This window comes from Trachemys scripta, chromosome 2 (assembly GCF_013100865.1).
Source record: "Trachemys scripta elegans isolate TJP31775 chromosome 2, CAS_Tse_1.0, whole genome shotgun sequence".
NCBI classification, from domain to species: domain Eukaryota; kingdom Metazoa; phylum Chordata; order Testudines; family Emydidae; genus Trachemys; species Trachemys scripta.
In genome coordinates this window covers 225,195,001-225,213,460 of record NC_048299.1, presented here as the reverse complement: position 1 = coordinate 225,213,460, position 18,460 = coordinate 225,195,001, and the positions used below count along the sequence as shown (strand labels likewise).

The 18,460-nt window shown below is 41.1% G+C and overlaps 1 protein-coding gene across 2 annotated transcripts in view; it reads right to left on the bottom strand.

Annotated features, from left to right (window-relative positions):
* SULF1 (sulfatase 1) overlaps nucleotides 1–16,480 on the bottom strand; it is a 169,299-nt gene extending 152,819 nt beyond the window's left edge. For both annotated transcript variants that reach the window (XM_034763061.1, XM_034763062.1), the window contains exon 1: nucleotides 16,170–16,480. The gene's annotated coding sequence lies outside the window, so the exon portion shown is untranslated. The remainder of the gene's footprint in view (nucleotides 1–16,169) is intronic.
* Between the last annotated feature and the right edge of the window lie 1,980 nt (nucleotides 16,481–18,460).

Sequence of the window (18,460 nt, the reverse complement as noted above, 5' to 3'; positions counted from 1 at the left end):
TGTTTATAGATCTGGATTAGCTATGTTCCATAATTTGTCCCAACACTGCCACATTTCCATCAGCCTCTCTCATTACTATTTACAAAGTACGTAGTGGGGATCCAATGAAGGTTTGGCTTATAATCAGAAGAGAAAAAATCCCAAGCTAAAATAATTCCAAAAAGCTAAAACTAGTATACATTTTCCCAACTTTGGGCATATAAATATTTAAGGATTGTTGTTATTGTTGTTCTGGTAGTGAATGTGCACTTCACTTTTTACAACATAATGGTAAAATGACTTCATACACTAACATTCAACTTTTCCACATCCTGCCCATTTACAGGCAGCAAAGTCTGGACTACCCTGTGGAGTTGAAAGCAAGAGTTATATTAGCCCACTGACAAGAAGTTCCTTAATATTTCAGGATTCTTTCTTTTTTACAACCCATGCTCTTCTGCTTTCTTTTGTCTAACCTTTAGTTGATGCGCTGCAAAGTCTTCCTCTGGTCTGCAGGCTGTAACACTGTTAACTGCTCCCTTTCCTTGAAATTTTGTTGGTGATTGTTAGCCCCACCATGATGCCAGAAAACACACACACAATATCTCTGGCTAAAATCTTGTTCTTCTGGCACATGATGTATGACTTGGTGGAACATGTATGCTGGTCGTATAATTTCACATTGTATCTAAACTACCATTGTCAAAATTCTAGAGCTCGGTATCCAACACTTAATGTAAGTTGTTTGAAAATAAGCCTATTTTACTTTGTTCCTCATTTTATCCCAGCCATTTCAGGATGACTTGAGACCCCTGCCTCCCAACTGGCAATGATTTCTAGAAACGAATAAAATGGAATAAGTCACAAAAAACCTGACATACTCAGATAGATCAGCCTCTCTCTCAAAGGTACTTCTATGGCCCCCATCACCCTAATATCCGAGCCCCTCACAATCTTACATGTAATTACACTCAATACCCCTGTGAAGTATGGGACTGAAGAAGAGGGAGACTAAGTGACTTGCCCGTGGTCACAGAGTGAGTCTATGACACAGCAGGGAATTAGCACTTGGTCCCTTACTGCTAGTACCCTAATCGCTAGGCCAGAAGATGGAGGAATTTAGCTAAACTGATGCAACTTAGTTTAAAACTGACCTAGTTAAAGCAGTATAGTGTAGATGCACTTATACTGGCTTAACCCTCACTTAAAATCAGTTCTAGCTTGCCTCAGTAAGTTACGGAATTTATCTAAACCTATTTAAGTAAGTGTTAAGCCAGTGTTAGTGATTTAGGGGGGTTGCATTGGCTTACAGTGATTTTAAGTCTTTTCAGCATACATAAGGTCAGCCTCAGAAATAGTGACAACTGAAGAAAAAGGATACAGCAGCTATAGTTACAGTAAAAGTGAACTGCACAGCAAGCAGCTAAGCAAACTGTGTTGGCCACTATTATTCATGTATTAGATGCCACCGAGAAGATATAAAAAGATGGAAAATAAGTGAAAAAGAAGCTATGCAATAAATTAAGAACAGATAAATACTGTGTTGGGAACTACTGAATAAGGACATACTTCCTGGCCAGTCAATTCAGTGAAAAGGTCAAAAACAACGTGAGAGTGATTGCTTTTTTCCAGAGATAAAGCTTATATCGTGCAGTTAGTATGAGTGTTTGAAATTTTGAAATAAATATCACAAACAAACCAATCCTAAAATATTTGTGCAATTCTCCTTCTCTCCCCAACCCGTCACTTTTTATTACTCAGGGAAATGAAGCTCAGATGTGGAATGTGGTTTTCAGTGACGACTGTTTTTTACCCAATATTCTAAATGGGGTGAAAAATGCACAAGGAGGTCAAATCAATTGCACAGGGTCACACAGAGAAATCAGCACTTTATCTCAGATTAAAACCCAGGATGCTCCTGGCTCTCATTCTCTTTAACCTCTTGGGTCTCAAACAATCATTCTCCGGAGCACAGTGATTCCCATATTTGCCTTGAAATAAAGAGAAAGGAGAACTTAAAAACTGTGTTTTCTAAGACAACACCAGCTGCTGGTAGAATTGGTATGTTCTTAAGTAAAGCTTGGCAGAGAATAAATTGACAGACAGTTGATGCCATTCATAAAGTTTTTAATTTCAGTCAACAAGGAGCTTTTGGGGGGAAAGCAGAATAGATATGTGCTGACTCAACCAGGTGAAAATCAGCAAACTGACTCACTGGAAAAATCAAATTACCTAGACTAATCGTTAAATTAGTGGGTAAAAAATTCTTAAAAGGAGCTATGTACCAAATTAATAAATCCAAGCTATACTGGTTAACCCTTTAGTCAGAGGTAGAGGGAAGGTAATTAAAAGGCAGCTAAAAATAACCTCCTTCTATATAAATGCTAGTAACATATATTCATGCATACATTCATTACATTATTTTAAATTAAGGATATTAGAACAATAAAGGCATAGAAGAACCAACTTTTCTGAGGCTTAAAATACCATGACACAGAATTTGCCGAAGGAACAGGCACCATACAATAGGGGGAAAGGGAAACACTGCCAATGCTAATGATGGGTAGTACTAAATGTGCAGAAACAAATGGTATAACATGAAGAGCTGTGTGAAGCTCTGTGATAACGTATAGCATCAGAGGTTCACTTTGAATTTCAGTTCTAAATGATCCTGAAAATGCCTAACTGTGGTTGAGGTTAATTTGAAACTTAGCCCAGGTAATTCAAGGGTCATAAAACTCAGCTAAAGGAGTCTCAAAAACTTTTTGGTGGACTTGACTCAATTTTTAGGTTTGTAACAAAACCAAATAAATCTCACTTGGCTTTGGCCTCCATGGTTACAAACATTTTGCATAGTTCTATATTCAGGCTGAAAGCAACGAAGCAGTTTGGAAAAAAAAGGACATCAAAGGTGGTCGTCGCTAGCAGGTGAATGCTGCTAGAGAGCTACAGGACAGTTAGAGGAAGTCAGTCATGACACATGAACTAATTTTACAGAAATACATGGCCTGGAGCTTCACATTTAGGAGAATTAACTATTTAGTGTTAGATTAGGAAAGATTACACAAGATTGGAAAGAAAATGACAAATGTCTAGATATAAGCAGGGTTGTTTTCATATATTGCTTTATAAGTATCCTGCATAAATCTAAGAAGGATGCCAAGCATAACTTTATTTGAAGCACAATAACTTTAACTGAAGATTGGGAGGATCCTGTGCTACCATCTTTAGAACAGAGGAAGCAGCTTTCTTTTAAAAAAATAATCGAATGTAATGTTTCTACAAAGAGCCTGACTGACAGGCCAGGAAACTGAAGTCTTCTCTTACAGAACATGTACAGCATAGGCGGCAGCAGAGTGCTTCTCCCCAAACTTCTCCCCACTATCTTATAAGTGTCTCTCAATCTTCATCAACTGGGGTAAAAGGCTAACCTCAGCCTCTCTAATGATATTTTTAACAAAGGGTGCCAGTTAGTGTTAATTGTGTTACTGTGATTTGTGATGGCAGAAAGAGGAGGTGGCTTAATAAAAATAAGAACTAACCCAAAATGAAATATGGGGTTAAGAAGTGGTTGGTTATTTCCCCCTGTGGCACACTTACCTCTTCCCATTGCTTCTGGGCTTATCTCATAGTGACATTCCAAAGCATACAGTTGTCTGTGGCATTGCAAATGAAGGTGCCTCAGAATGCAAAATTAAGGGTATGCTACTCTAATGGCAGAGGGAGGGTCATATGTGGGCCTGTTTCCCTGAAGAGGGTTGCAGTTGAGGACAGAGCAAGGAGTCTTCCCCTCAAAGAGTGTTGTATTTAGCGGTGCAAATATTTCTCTCTACAGATTTCTCCAATGTGGAGCTCTTCCAGATGCCCCTTGAAAACAGCTGCTGCAGCCAAGGAAAGGTGGAAACATGCACTGTTACAATACCAGAGTGCTCCACTCTATATGTAAACAATTAATAGATACTGCGCCAGTAGATGGTGCTCAAGAATATGTAGCGTAGTTCCTGGGTTTTGTAGGATCAATACAATTAGTTGTTGTTCACTGCAAATGTGCAGATCTTCACATCAGCTCTTAATACCCACAACGAAGGAGCAGAGGAAAGTAGAGGCTGGGAAGGAGGCAGTTAACAGTTCAGGTAAACACATTACCTTTTGTTTCTGAGATTTACTCATCAATGGTTACTGCGGATCTACAGTAGGATGAAATGGCCTAGAGGAGAAAGGCTCTGTATCCCATTACCAATCCCACAAGCCATTCTGTCCCCTAGAGAGAGCCAATGTAACTATTTTGATTTAAGGAAAGATGACTGCCATATCTGGAAAAATGAACACGGATGATGGAAAATATTCTATTTTAAACTGGGGAAGCTGAAGTTGCAATATTTCCTGCTTAACCTCAATCAAGAAAAAAGGACAACAGAGGCCAAAGTGGTTAAGCAGAGAATAGAACTGTACAGAACACCCCTGAAACCAGCTAAATACACATTTCTGCTTGCTTTCATTAGAAATCTTTTGTAGCATTTTGTGCTTTAATTTGAAGCTTTCCTCCAACACCACAAAACAGTGACAAAGTACTAGATTAGGAGAGCCACAGGGTAAAAATCTTAGAGGAGGACAGTTCACATACTGTATACAGCAAGAGAGAGGGCGAGAGAGAAGGGAACTAATGCCTCCTGGGCTTTTCTAATTTTACCAGTCCCTGGTGTGCTAGCGGCATCCCAACATGTCCTTCCATCCCATCTGTCCAACTGCCATGATAGGCTGCACAGTCCCCTGAAATTACATGGTTTCAGCCTCAAAAGATTTTAGTTTTATATGAAACTCCAAAAAGGGAAGCAACAGTTTTCTTCCAGCTCTCATAAAAAGGAAACCAAAAGTAAAAGTGGGCTCTCAGGTTTGAGAAACTTGTCCCTCCACACCAACCCTAGCCGTGGCTTGGCGAAACTTAGCATTTTCACTTTTGCAGCACGAACTCTCCACCCCCACAAGAGACACTAGAATGTAGAGATGGGTCAATCAAAGAATCCATAGTGCCATTTGGCTATACAACAATAAGCTCAGGATTTGCTCCTGTCAGGAGATAGCAGCAGAGCCTGAGCTGATTCACTTGTGGCTGGTCTAGGCGAGAGGTACAGGAAAAGCACTGATCACCAGTGACCTGAGACACTGATGGATGGAGATAATTTATTCTCTTCTCAAGCTTGCAGTGGAAGCAGGGCCGGCTCCAGGCACCAGCAAAGAAAGCAGGTGCTTGGGGCGGCCAATGGAAAGGGGCAGCACGTCCGGGTCTTCGGCAGCAATTCGGTGGCAGGTCCCTTGGTGCCTCTTGGAGCGAAGGACCCACCGTTGAATTGCCGTCGAAGAATGAAGCGGCCTGGTAGAGCTGCCACCGAAGTGCTGCCGATCGCGGCTTCATCTTTTTTTTTTTCCCGTTTCACCGCTTGGGGCGGCAAAAAAGCTGGAGCCGGTCCTGAGTGGAAGGGATAGAGGCAAAAACACCCCTTTGTTGGAAGGGGAAGAGTAAAGCCTACCCCTCAGGTGACTCCAGTGCTCCCACCCAGGATCCTCTATTCCTCTAAGGGAAAATAATAAACAACCACTTCCCACACACCTGTAGCAGAGGGAAGACCCCCAACACCAGTTTCCCAGTTGAATGTGCAACGGGTAAAGACTTCAGCATGCTCTGAAACCTTCTGCCTTCCCAGCCTAGATGCCCCTTTCCCTTGTATCCCTAGAGCTGTCTTATGGCTGACATTTTTCTGCATACACCTACTCTGGCTGTGGCTGTTCTACTTGCCTGTATCCTGCTGCAATAGGTCTGAAAACAGTCCTTCTCCCAGCCCTTTAACTGTAGGACTGAGAGATACCCCAGAATGAATCTGACCATTAGATGCAAGATGAGTGAGTGGGCTAGCCACTCATTTCCTGAAGATACTGAAAATCAGGGAAGTGAAAAGGGTACTCTGCCCTGGAAGTAACACAAAGTCAGGGAAGAAACTTGGTCTTTCATGAGATGGGATCATATCGGAAGGGGGCTGGAGGGAGGTGGGATCAGACTGATATTTAAGCCAGATGATATTCAGAACCAGATGTCCAAATATCATCTAAACAGCAGAATCAACAAGCTAAGTATGTAACCAATATGCTGCATTCCATCCAAATAACCATCAATACTAGGGCAAAGCCCAGTTTGTATTTAAAAAAAATCTTCCTGGAAGAGTCTTGTGTTTCTTAGGTTGTTCTGCCACCTACAATTCATATTCCTACTTTGCCAGTTCTAGCAGTTCCTTGTCTATCCATTCAGGTTTGTTTATGGTGCCCAGCACCATGGTGTCAGAGCACAAGTTGCAGAGAAAGCTGTCTCCCGCATATGAGTTTTGCTTTTCAAGTTTACAGTTCCATTATTTCAGTGGAGTTGAGGGAGATCATGATAATACAAGGTGAAACTGTCCCTCCGGCAACTAAGACCAACTGCATAGAGGGCTTTGAAGATGACGATTGACATTGGAAGCTAATATTTAATACCATGTTCAAGTCAATAATGTGGGTGGAACACGGGAGTGATGTGTTCCCCTGTGTTGCCCAGTAGACAAGCTACTATACTCTGGATCAACTGCAACTTTTCTATGGGGGATGGTTTCCCATCTAGAGATTAAGGAATCTCTATAAACAAGCTCAGGTCACAAATACAAATGGATCACCACAACTAATTCAAAATTAGTGTGGCTAGTTGGGTACCTAGAAGTAATGAGTAGTCCACACCAACACTAAGGCTGTTGAATGTTGACAAACTCAGGGCAGGTGCCCTCAATGTAGAGTGATGTTATATTGTTATATATAAATGCTTTCTTCTTTTCACCAGCATGGGGATTGGCTCACCCTTGGCAGTAGCAACATTCCAGCTGTCAGGGGTTTGGTTCAGAATTGTGTGCTGTAATACACTAAAGTTTCCAGTATCTATTACAGCAGCCTCAACAGCTGTGTGCGATCTGCACTAAGTATTTAGTTAACAGTTTTGTTTAAACTATGTTTATTGAATCTACTCTAAAACAGAACAGGTGAAAAATCAAAAGTGTGCTAGTTTCATTTAAGAATATCATTGCAGATCTCACTCTCCCCATGCAGAAAGGTGGGGAGGGGTCAAGTGCCTCCACAACAGCATTCCCCCTATCCCTACAATCAACTCCATGAATCCATTGATGCATGCACAGGGAGTGATGGGGCAGAGGTAGGAAGAATGCACATAGTCCCCTCCACCCCATGTCCTGTGACAATCAGGGAAAACAGTTAATCCTCCATGCTTAAGTGCGGGAGAGAGAGACACTGTCAGAGAACAGAGCCACAGGGGGCTCAGCACCTCCATATGGATGGTCCTGTGCCCCCAAAGATTCCTGGGGATTCAGAGGATTTGAAGGCCACAACCTCTTTTTCTCTCATGAGGCAGATGGAGGCAATCCCTGGTGCACCAAATGAAAGAATGCAAGAGAAGATCTCCAAAAAGGAACCTCACAGAGTTCCCTGGCAGCTATTAGTATAGCACAAAATTACAATCTGCTCCACAAGATTCTGTTTACACTGCAAGATAGGACTCTCTAAAATGTATTGAGGGACAGCTGCTTTGTAAGTAGGTGCCCTGATGTGTTGCAGTGGTGCAGACAAGCTCTACATTCAAAATGCAGGTAGAGGTTTGTTTATATGAAGAGAAGGAATTGAAGGACACAATGGGAATGGAATATGGTAAACTGGGGGAAAACTTAAAAGGCACGCTTACTTTTTGTGGCTTTTGGGGGGCTTTTTTTTTTGGTCTCCCGCTCATGCTCCTGAATGAAGCTACCTGTTATTTGTTTGTGGAGTCTGGTGTCCACAGAATACATATTCTGACTTTTCTCCTCCACCTCCCGCTACTTTCCCCTCCCCCACCGCAGGCACACTCCCAAGGAGCCTCTCTGTACCAGTGAGACAGGGATCAAGAGTCTTCAGTATCACTGTGAACTGGACTCTGAATTCACACAGCAACAGAGAAGAGGAAGCCTTAGCCTAGGAGTCTGCATGCCAGCTATAGGCTCAAATTTACAGTGAGATAAGAATGTTGACTTTCTACTGATACTAAGATAAAAGGAACTAGCATAATGCCTGGCAGATAAACAGAATCTGAGTTTTCTTCAGAACATTTTTATTGCTCTAACCATGGTAATCCACTCCCTCGAATCCCTCATTCTGGTGACCAAGCAGATATTGATACAATCTCAGTTAATACATTGACTCCAAATGTAAACAAGATCATAAGAATCCAGGGTATATTTTACCATCTATTATGTTAGCTATAGATTAAAGAATTCATATATTAGAGCTAATCTATTCTCGTTAATAGAAATAATGGAGAATGACAACAATTAAGAAAAGTCTCTGATAAAATGGACTACAATGATTGATTTAATATTTTTTTTATAAAAACATCAATACTCTAGGAATACTTTGAAATCTAACATTTTTGTTTTATGAAGTCCTTGGAAAAACTGAAAGTGAAGAGGCATTCTGTACTTATTTTGTATGTTCAGTTTATTATGGACTGCTGTTCTCTAATTCTGGACTGGTATGCCTCCCACGCAGCCAAATTAGTGGGAGGCAATCCTCAAAAGGTTTGGAACAGCTAAATCATGAAACATATGATATTGAACCTTTCAGCATCTTTTTTCTCCATCTTCCATTCTCCCTTTCCTTCCCCCAAGTCAGATATTCCCCTCCCCCCAGGATTTCTTCCTTCCCTTTACCCCAGCAACTCCCTATATGTGACCTGCAAGATCTTTGATTCCCTTATATTTCTCCTCATCTTCCACCCTCCTACCCCCAACGCAGTAAGCACCAGTGCTTAATTTATAATGAAAGAGGAGCTGGGACTCAAGCAATTTTTTTTACATTCATAACTGATGCAGCAAGCCAAGAGGTGCCGGGGCTATGAACTGCCAAGCCTTGAGATGCCAGGGCTCAGCCTTGTTAAGCTCTGGCACAAATTAAGCACAGGTAAGCACTGTACCTTTGGGGATACTCTATCAGGTGGCAGCATACTTTACTGTAATACAGTCAAATAATTTAGTGTAAATGAAGCAGGCCCTAGATACTGCAATTATATCTGCCATCACAAACCCCTGTAGAGTCCCTTTGACTTGGATGAAGCTCCTAGCAGGTGCACTGGTCTGAACTAGTAGATCCAGTTGCAGGATCAGGGCCTTAATTTTGTAAACAACTAAGTCTTTTCATTGATAATTTGAAAGTAGGAAAAGTGACTGAATTCATCTCCAATTATTCTCTAAAATGGTTTAACCAGCTCTTCTCCTAATCTTTTAAATGCAATAGAGTCTCAGTAAATGCTATAAAAAGTTGAACGCTTATCCTGTGGAAGGTGAAGACGACAGATTCAAGCAACCGGTAAGCACTATTTCAAAGCCGTTTAGAGCAAGTTAATGCTCACCCCCATTTACTCATCATCCCTTGCTTGCAGGTTAACTTTAAAACCCAAAGGCCCCATTCATCTTCCTGTTACACTCAACCTTATACTCAGCTGAAAGACATTATATTCTAATAATTAAAGGTGCTTTTGCAAAGCAGCAAGTCAATGTACAGTTCTGCTTCACTTTTTCTTCTTTTTAATAATTTCTCTTCAGAGTTCATTTAAAGGGATAGGAGCGGTATACAGACACTTCAATATTCTGAGTCACAATGGAGCAATTCTTTCCATGAAACTAGATATTTTTTCTATGAAACTACACACATTTATGCCCTTACTCATCATGTTTGTCCATGCTTGAGACTCCATCCTCATTACAAGGCTCTGTTGTTACACATAGCTCTACAGTGTGGTGGCTGTCTGTTGCAATAAAACATTAAAAAGCCTATAGTATTATTAGAAAATTTTTCAGAAATGCCACAGGGTTTGATCACAATGAAAGAGGGCAAAAGCCATTTTAAAAAATATATTTGCAAATTGCAGATACAGTATTGCCAATCCCAAGCATTCAAAAATGATGAGATTGGCTTAAAAGTGATAAGGCTTTATTTGTTTTTAAAATATATTTTGGGTTCTATTTACTTGCCTTGCACTTTCTGAAACTTTAGGTTGCAGTAACTTCATTTTTTCAAGTTTTTCTCTGCAACCATAAGGGCTAGATTTTTTTTTAAAATGACTCAGATTCTCATGTAACCTCTTGAACCCGATAGTTGGGGCTTAAAGAACAACACTAAATATCAGGAGACTTGTACTAAAATTGCAAGTACTGCAATTGGTAATACTACAGACATTTACATTCATAGGCTCACTAACACTTTTTTCTCTTTTTCAATGAAAATAGCTGAAAGCAGTGCATGTGCTGTAATAATGATCAGCTTCAAACACTGAAATTACAATATTGGAACATAGCATTGGCCCATTTTTTAGGAGGTTCTTGAGGAAAGCAACCTTCCTAATTCCCCACATGCCCATTCTCCAGAACCAAGTACTCACCATTCATGTACCAAAGTGCTCCCATTCTTCTCCATAGGCAAGGCACCCCAGCTGAACTTCATCTCCCCATGATGCACTGCAGCCACACAACTGCCATGTTTCACTGTGGTGCATCATGGGAAATGTAGTCCTACCAGGGAGTTCTTCCTATAGAGAACTGGAGTTTGAGGCACCAGAATGACAACTCCCACAAATCACCAGAATTGAAGTTTTTCAGTTTTCAGGTGTTCAGCTTTTCAATTAAAAAATTTAAAGTTCCATGGAAAATTGGATATTTCTAATAATTCCTCTGATATTTGGGTCCAAAAAGCAACTAGTCAACCAAATCCACAGTACAGCCCTGATTCTCTCTGACACAGCTCTACCTCAGAGCATGTAAACCTAGTTTTCAGGAAAATTACTGTGTCTCAAATTTTCAATGTCACAATATGATGATGTTTTCCCATAGCCATCTCTACCTTTAGCTCTTTTACTTTTTATCCCTCAAACCATGCTCTTTTGCTAATAAACTTATTTTGATTTCTTATAAATCATCAGTACCATGTAATTTCAGTGAAGTGTATGCTTCTGGAAAGCTGACAGGCTGGAATGTTTCATTATCTCTGCAAAGGCAGCAAACCTAACACTTTCTTTATGAGGGTCCAGTGAGAGGACCTGGTCCCTGCAGCAGCATGATTTGGGGGCGAATTTGGGACTGGCAGGGTACTAAGTTCAACCTGCAAGAATAACCAGGTTGTGGAAAAGCCAGGGTGAGGCTTGTGGGCTGCTGGCAGGCTGTTGGGATCGAAGTTCTGGACCAAAACTGCACAGCTATAAGACATCCAGGGTTACAAGTACAGTGTTTTGTATCCGCGAATATCCGCAGACCATTTTTGTGGATTGCAGCGCGGATGCGGATACAAATTTTGTATCGACACAGAGCTCTGCGGCACACACTCACCCGAATGGAGCGGCTGTCATCCAGCTTGCAAGCTCCAGCTCAGCTCTCTGAATCCCGCAGCAGCATGCTGGACATTCTGGGAGTTGTAGTCCCCAGCTTGCTCAAAGGGAGGAGGTAAACAACAACTCCCAGAAGGGAGTGAGCCAAGCACCATTTTGAAGGTGAAGTTATTCTTTAAATGAGCAGGTGGCAATGGCTGCATGCATTAAAGCCGCTGCAACTGCATAGAGGTGTTAGAGTTACCAATTTTCTGATTGCAGAAAACTGAACACCCTTGTCCGCCCCTTACCCTGCCCCTATACTCACCTCTGCCCCGCCTCTTCTCCAGGGCCCCACACACTCCATCCCCCATTCCTCAGTCACTTATTCTCCCCCACCCCCTCTCTCTCACTCATTTTCATTGGGCTGGGGCAGGGTGTGAGAGGGGGTGAGGGCTCTGGCTGGGGGTGCGGGCTCTGAGGTGGGGCCGGGGATGAGGGGTTTGAGGTGTGGGGCGGGCTCCAAGCTGGGGGGTGGGGCCAAGGGGTTCAGAGTGTGGGAGGGGACTCTGGGCTGGGGCAGAGGGTTGGGGTGCAGGAGGGGTCAGGGCTCCAGCTGGGGATGAGTGATTTGGCATGCAGGAGGAGGCTCTGAGTTGGGGCCAAGGGGTTCAGAGGGTGAAAGGAGGTTGGGCACAGAAGGGGGTGAGGGGTGCAGGCTTCAGGCAGCGCTTCTCTCAGGCGGTACCCGGAAGCAGTGGCATGTCCTCCCCCCGCCCGGCTTCTATGTGGAGGTGCAACAAGGCGGCGCTGTGCGCTGCCCTACCTGCTGGCGTCACCCCCACAGCTCCCATTGGCCGGGAACCACGGCCAATGGGAGCTGTGGAGCTGGTGCTTGGGGTGGGGGCAGCGCGTGTAGGAGCCGGAGGAGGGGACATGATGCTGCTTCCGGAAGCCGCACAGAGCTAAGGCTAAGGCAGGCAGGGAGCTTGAATGACCACCCTGATTTTGGGGAACTACAGATATTGAGAGTAATTTCGGCCTTTGTACAAATAGGATCACTTGTCTAGGCCTTTTAGTTGTGAAGATAGCTATTCACAGTGTTATGCATCTTCAAGGATAACAGATTGTAAGTTGGGCACTCTCTCATAATACAAGAACCTGGGGAGACTCAAAATAAAAAAGAAAACTAATGAGGAATTTTTGAACATGAACACTCTTCCATGAGATATTGAGGCAAACACCTTCGCAGAAAAGTCCACTAATTTAGTTCTTTTTGCTTCACCATAGACTTGTCACTGAATTCCCATTCCCTGTTTAATTTTGCAGCTCTCAGGGCAGTCAGAGTGAAGTCCTCAACTGTTACCACATCGATTTACCTCCCCTCTCAAATGAATCCCTAAATGTCATGGTTTTATATATTTTTAAAAAGCCATGAAAATCACAAAATCCGTGACTCCCATGACATCTATGACAAGGGTGAAACCTTGTATGGATAAAAATAAACCCTGTCATAACATTTAAAACTCGTCATACTCCCTGGATAGTACTATAAAATTGAATGCACTCTGTAATGTACAGAATACTGGATAATAATCATTCAGAATTCTCTGTAATAAAATGATCTAGTCAGAATAGAATTAGCAAATCATTCAAAAATCATTCTTTCCATAGCTGCCTAACTTCCTATGAATGTGGGTTTATAATGTCTTCCACGTTTGGAAATAATGCCTCAGCATCACAACATTTTAAATAGTTTGCTTTTATCGGTCCCTGCCTGCAGTGAGAACTGTGATTATAACTCTCACACCAATACTTGCCATGTATATCCCTTTCCTACTAATGCTGTCCTATTTAGCCTGGTTTTTTTAAAGTATTTACACACCACTTGGAAAAATACCAACTTTTTAAAAAAATGTGAATTTACACCAAGCATATTTAAGCTTCTCTCTCTGAAACTGAGTCACGCCAGTGAAAGCTCAAGGAAGGCATGCCAGTATGAAACTTCAACTGCTGCTGCTTATGACTTGAACAAGCTTACCCACCTTGATTATAAAGTGCTAAAAAGAGGAAGCCCCTGACAACTAACAAGATGGCACATAATTAAGAAAACCCACAGCAAAACACATTCTGGCTGGAAAAGAAAGTTCTTGGGCTCTGACTTTTGCTTGCAGCACTGGGTAAAAAAAAAAAAAAGATACTTAGGGAAAACAACTACAAAGTCAGTCTGTATCTGACCCAGTCTTCACTGAGGAGGAACATGCAAAAAAAATCCGATTTCATTTAGGGTAAATCTCCCATATCACAAGAACAATTGGTAATACAGACATGCCTGGTATGTTCAACGTTCTAGCAAGCAAACTAGCAGCAACAAAAATGCAGTTTTCATGCAGCAATTTTTAGATCTTTTTTGTACCTCTGGAATTTCTGACCTTGTGTGTCTATTGGTAGATCTTTTGGGGGCACAGCAGTTGTATTGGTCCAGCTCTTTTTTCAGATTATTTTTAACTCACTATGAGGGACATCTTTGTGAGCTCTGAACACTTTTACAGCTGTTGGGATGCTAATGGGAACTTCATGTGTACCCAGCACAAGTGCTCTCAAGAAGAAAACAAATGTCAAACTGAGGTATGTGGAAGTCGCCATAAATATGTCTTTGAATGTTTACCATCTGGAACAGTAGATTACATTTTGACAAGAAGCTGGACTACCCTGTGGGCATTGTCTTTTAAACAGCCCCATCATTACAAGGGAAGGGAAAACATGATTTACTGTCCCCACTTTCTTCATAAGCTTTTCTGACGATGTTGGGCAAACTATTTTTCCATAGTAAAATAATAAAAAAGATGGACGTATATTTATCCAAACATTTTCTTAAAAGATTAGATCTGATGACCCATCTGACAGAAATCCACGGAGAAGGCAGCCTTATAATTAGACTCTGACAGCAGAATGTGCAGTGCAATTCACATTCCTGAAACTGCTGCACCTTGTCTTTGTTAGCAGGCTAAGCCATATCTTCATGGACAGAAGCTGTCTTAAGGGACTTCACATCAACCAAAAACGGGTAGAATAAAGTGAAGAAATCAAGTTTATTCCTTGTATAGAAGGTTTTAACACAAGCCTAGTTTGGTATTTTGTTTAAAAAAAACAAAAACCCTGCAAAAGTTTCCACTGCTCATTAGAAAGAAAAACTGGGCTGAGTGAAAAATCAATATGCTCCAATTTCTTCACTCAACCCCAGTCAGGTTATGCTGTCTTATTAGGCTTTAGCTAATACTCTCTTTAAAATTGCTGTGGGTCATTTATGAGGATACAGTCTTATTAAAGAATGTGTTTGAAAATACAAGCTGAGAACAATCTGTAAAGCAGCCAAACAGCCTGTTTTTTTTTTAAAGTTGGGTTGAGGCAAAAATATATGTGCAACTTGAAACATGGTTTTATGGGCATCGTTACACAGTTGAGTGCCAAAATCACAAAGCACCAGCTATAAATCCCCTTGCTCAGCCTACTAAACGGATCTTATTTCAGAACAGATTACATACAGAATATCTCACCTGTATATGGTGAGGACAGTGTTAGATTTCTTTCATAAATGGGAGAAACCAATCATTCATGAGCACCACAGGTGTGAGAGAGTTACTGTATGGAAGATCTGTTATAGTGGCAAAAGGAAACATATAATTTAGTTACTCTTTAAGGGAAGACTTTTTAAAGGATTTATTTTAAAATAAGCCACTTCAGCCTTCAGTACCTGTCAAAATAGAGAGACTAGAGGAATAAACTGGGAAGATTAATTCTAAAATATCCAGAATCTAATTTGTAATCACTTTTTAGGCTTTTTATTTAATTTGGTGGCTTTTTTCTCCCCAGATACCAGTGAAATTAATAGTCATTAAATGAAAGTGACAGTAAGTACTTACAGTGACTAATTTCTAATTAAATTTCTGCCTCTCTTCATGCCTAACGGTAAAAATCCCTTTACATTTAATTAACACTTCAGATAGCCTGTTTAGAATCTATAAATATAGGCGGCCTTTAATGATCCGTTATAGTGATGCTACTTAGTTTTCAGTGACTTGTAAAACTTTCACAAACAGATCTGCAAATGAATTACATCCATCTGCTCTGCTGCAGCTGCAAGCGCTGTATTACATTGTATTCTCTCACTTCCTCCTTTTTCTGCTTCTTTCCTAACTTTAAATCCATGTGTAAGCCGAGCTAACTATACTCCAATCATCAGGAGCCCAGCCAGGTCTCTATAAAGGAGTCTTCAAACTTTACAGACATATCAAATGTACTTTCAAAACATTTTGGTTCCTTTCACAATGAGGCAGAGACAGTCTACGCTGCCTAAAAGCAGTTAAGCATCTTGTCAGAATCTCAGAAAAACCATGCTAGGATTTTTTCCCCCAATAGTTTTCACTAATTCATTAATGTAAACATAGAAATGAAACTACTATTTCAGCACTGGGGATCTCTCATTTACTGAAGGTTCTTAGCACATGTGAGAGAGCGAGGGGGAGACATTAAGTAGTAGATACACTGCTCCAAAAGAGATTTTCTAATCTACACCTTCAAAAGCGTGACCTTAAATGCATTAAGAGTGTTAGTTCTATGAAGACAGCCAAGCATCAAGCTATGTTCGCAGTTATCTGTCAGCCATACAATAGCTGCATTGATAAGGCAGCAGCAACTGGCTTTGACAAGTGTGCTGTGCTAGCATTCCATTCAAAACCATGAGGGGGGGGGAGGCATTAAATGTCTTTTACTTTACCTGAACAAACTGCTTTTCTTTTAGCTGCTGAAAATGAATCCTCCCTCTTCTCCCAAAAGCTAAATAGCTCTTCTTTTGCTTGCAACTCACACTTGCAGAAGACCACACAGCTCCAGCAAGGCAGCCTCCGTTCCCTAATCCCCACTCGAATGTGATGACACACACTAACCCCAACCATCTGTTGAAACACGTCCTCAAGCACTCAGCACAGTGGTGTGTCAAGACGGGCTGCCCAATCCAATCGCTGGGGCTGGGTGTCTCTTAAGGAGCTGGAGGCAGAGACAAGGACAGAAACTGTAGCTCTGAGAACTCTTAGCGAAGTAACCTGAGATTTTGGGAGAGAAAAGGGCGGCTATAAAGTAGAAGTGGGAGGTGCTGGTGGGAAGGTAGAGGGAGTGTATTGTGTTCTGGTGGCCAGTTGTGTTATTTCTCACAACTCCTTGTATTCCCAAGGGACCATTGGGACCCTCACAGTAGGATGCACAGAAGCACAACAGCGACAGTAAAATCTTTTTATTGCCGGTCTATTGAGGGCAATCTCCTCTGAGACACACTTTCCTAAAAAGAGATAAAAGATGCAGCTTGAGATCCTGATAAAGTGTTAATGTGGGAGTCGTTTGCACGGAAATGTGACATTTGCATCTTGAAATCCAAACTCCCACCTTCCCATGATTACACTGTGGCTGCCTCTAGCATTCCAAGGGAAAAGAAGGGAGAGGCAGCTAAAAAGCATAACGTTTTTATACAGAATAGAGGTCTGCACTGTTTACCACAAGTCTATACTTCTCAATATTAAATGTCGATATGTGGATTTCTATTAATCTTAAACAGCACATTTTCAAGGGCTAAAAGTTGGTTACTCCTATTATTTTCAAAATTGTCTTCTTGAACATGCAAAGTTTTTGTAACAGTTAAAACTAACAGCAATGTCTCTTCATTCTGTGATTAAAAGCACATTCCAAATAACTCATGGACTACTTTCCTTTAAAGTTTTATTTTCCAGATTATGATCAAACCAGGACAGTGTCGTTTCCCCCTTCTGTTTCGGCTGACTCTCCCACCCCTCTCTCACACTCACTCTTTCAAATGGAGATGTCCTCAGAAATTTTAATTCTACAGAGATAATTTCCCTTACATGTAAGCATTCTATATCCAGTACATGCAAGTTCTCAGGCATCAGGATTTGGGATATCTGGGTTCTGTTCCTGGCTGTGACCTTGTGCCAATTTCTGTGCCTCAGTTTCCTATCTATAAAATGGGGGTAGTGATACTTCTTTACTTCACCGGGATGCCTTAAGGATAAATTCATTAATTTATGTGAGAAACTCAGATACTTCTGATAAGTGCCCCAGAAAAGCCTATACAACAAATAAATGCTTCCTTCCTTGTTCACTGAAATAGGATGGTGAGAGAGAGAGAAACAAAACAAAAAACCACCCAAGGATTCTTTACTTTGTTACCAAGTGCCTGACTTGCAGTTTGCATTAAATCTACATTTCACATTATGACAGATGTTACATTTCTTTGAACTGGGAAAGGAAAAGCTAAAAGGAGAAGTGTCATTCTGGCATTAAAGGTTATTCCAAAAAGTGCTAAAATCCAATGTGTAGAACGGTTTGCAACTGTAAACAGTTTTAATACACTCTGCACAGCCATCTAAAAGAGAATATCTTAAAGCCCAGAAAGGTTGATTTGGTTTGCTTGTTCTTTAATACCATGGGCACGTTGTTGGAGGCTATTTTAGAATCAGTAGTGGGGGAAAAAAATGAAACATTTTATAAAACATGAGGTTAGTGAGTTATATGAGTGTGCTCAGTTAATAGTTGCCATAGTTGACCTGTAGAAAAAAAGAAAAGAAAAGAAGCACTAGAGAGTCCTGATTGCATTTGTTCAAGTTCTTCCCAGAAGTGATTATATGGTGTCTGTTTCAGCCTATTAAATTGAAACTGCCTTCACAGATGTTGGGTATTCACTAAAACACAACTCCTTAATCTGCTAAATCCAGAAAAAACAAGCAACAGAAAAATATTTTCAACAATGCTAAGTGGCAAGGCAGGGATGAAACTACTGTCCCCTTGGGTATCATAAGATTTTAAACAGTGACAATTATTGCTTCAAGGCAGGTTTTTGTTTTTGTTTTTTTTTTATCCTACCAGACTGAGGTCTGGAAAGAGTCTGGATAACTTTGTAGATTCAGAATACCCTGGAGGCATTATTAAACTAGTTTGTGTTCTCTTTAACAATATTTTGAGTACAAAAGAAAGAACCTGCAAAAGTGTTGAATAATAATT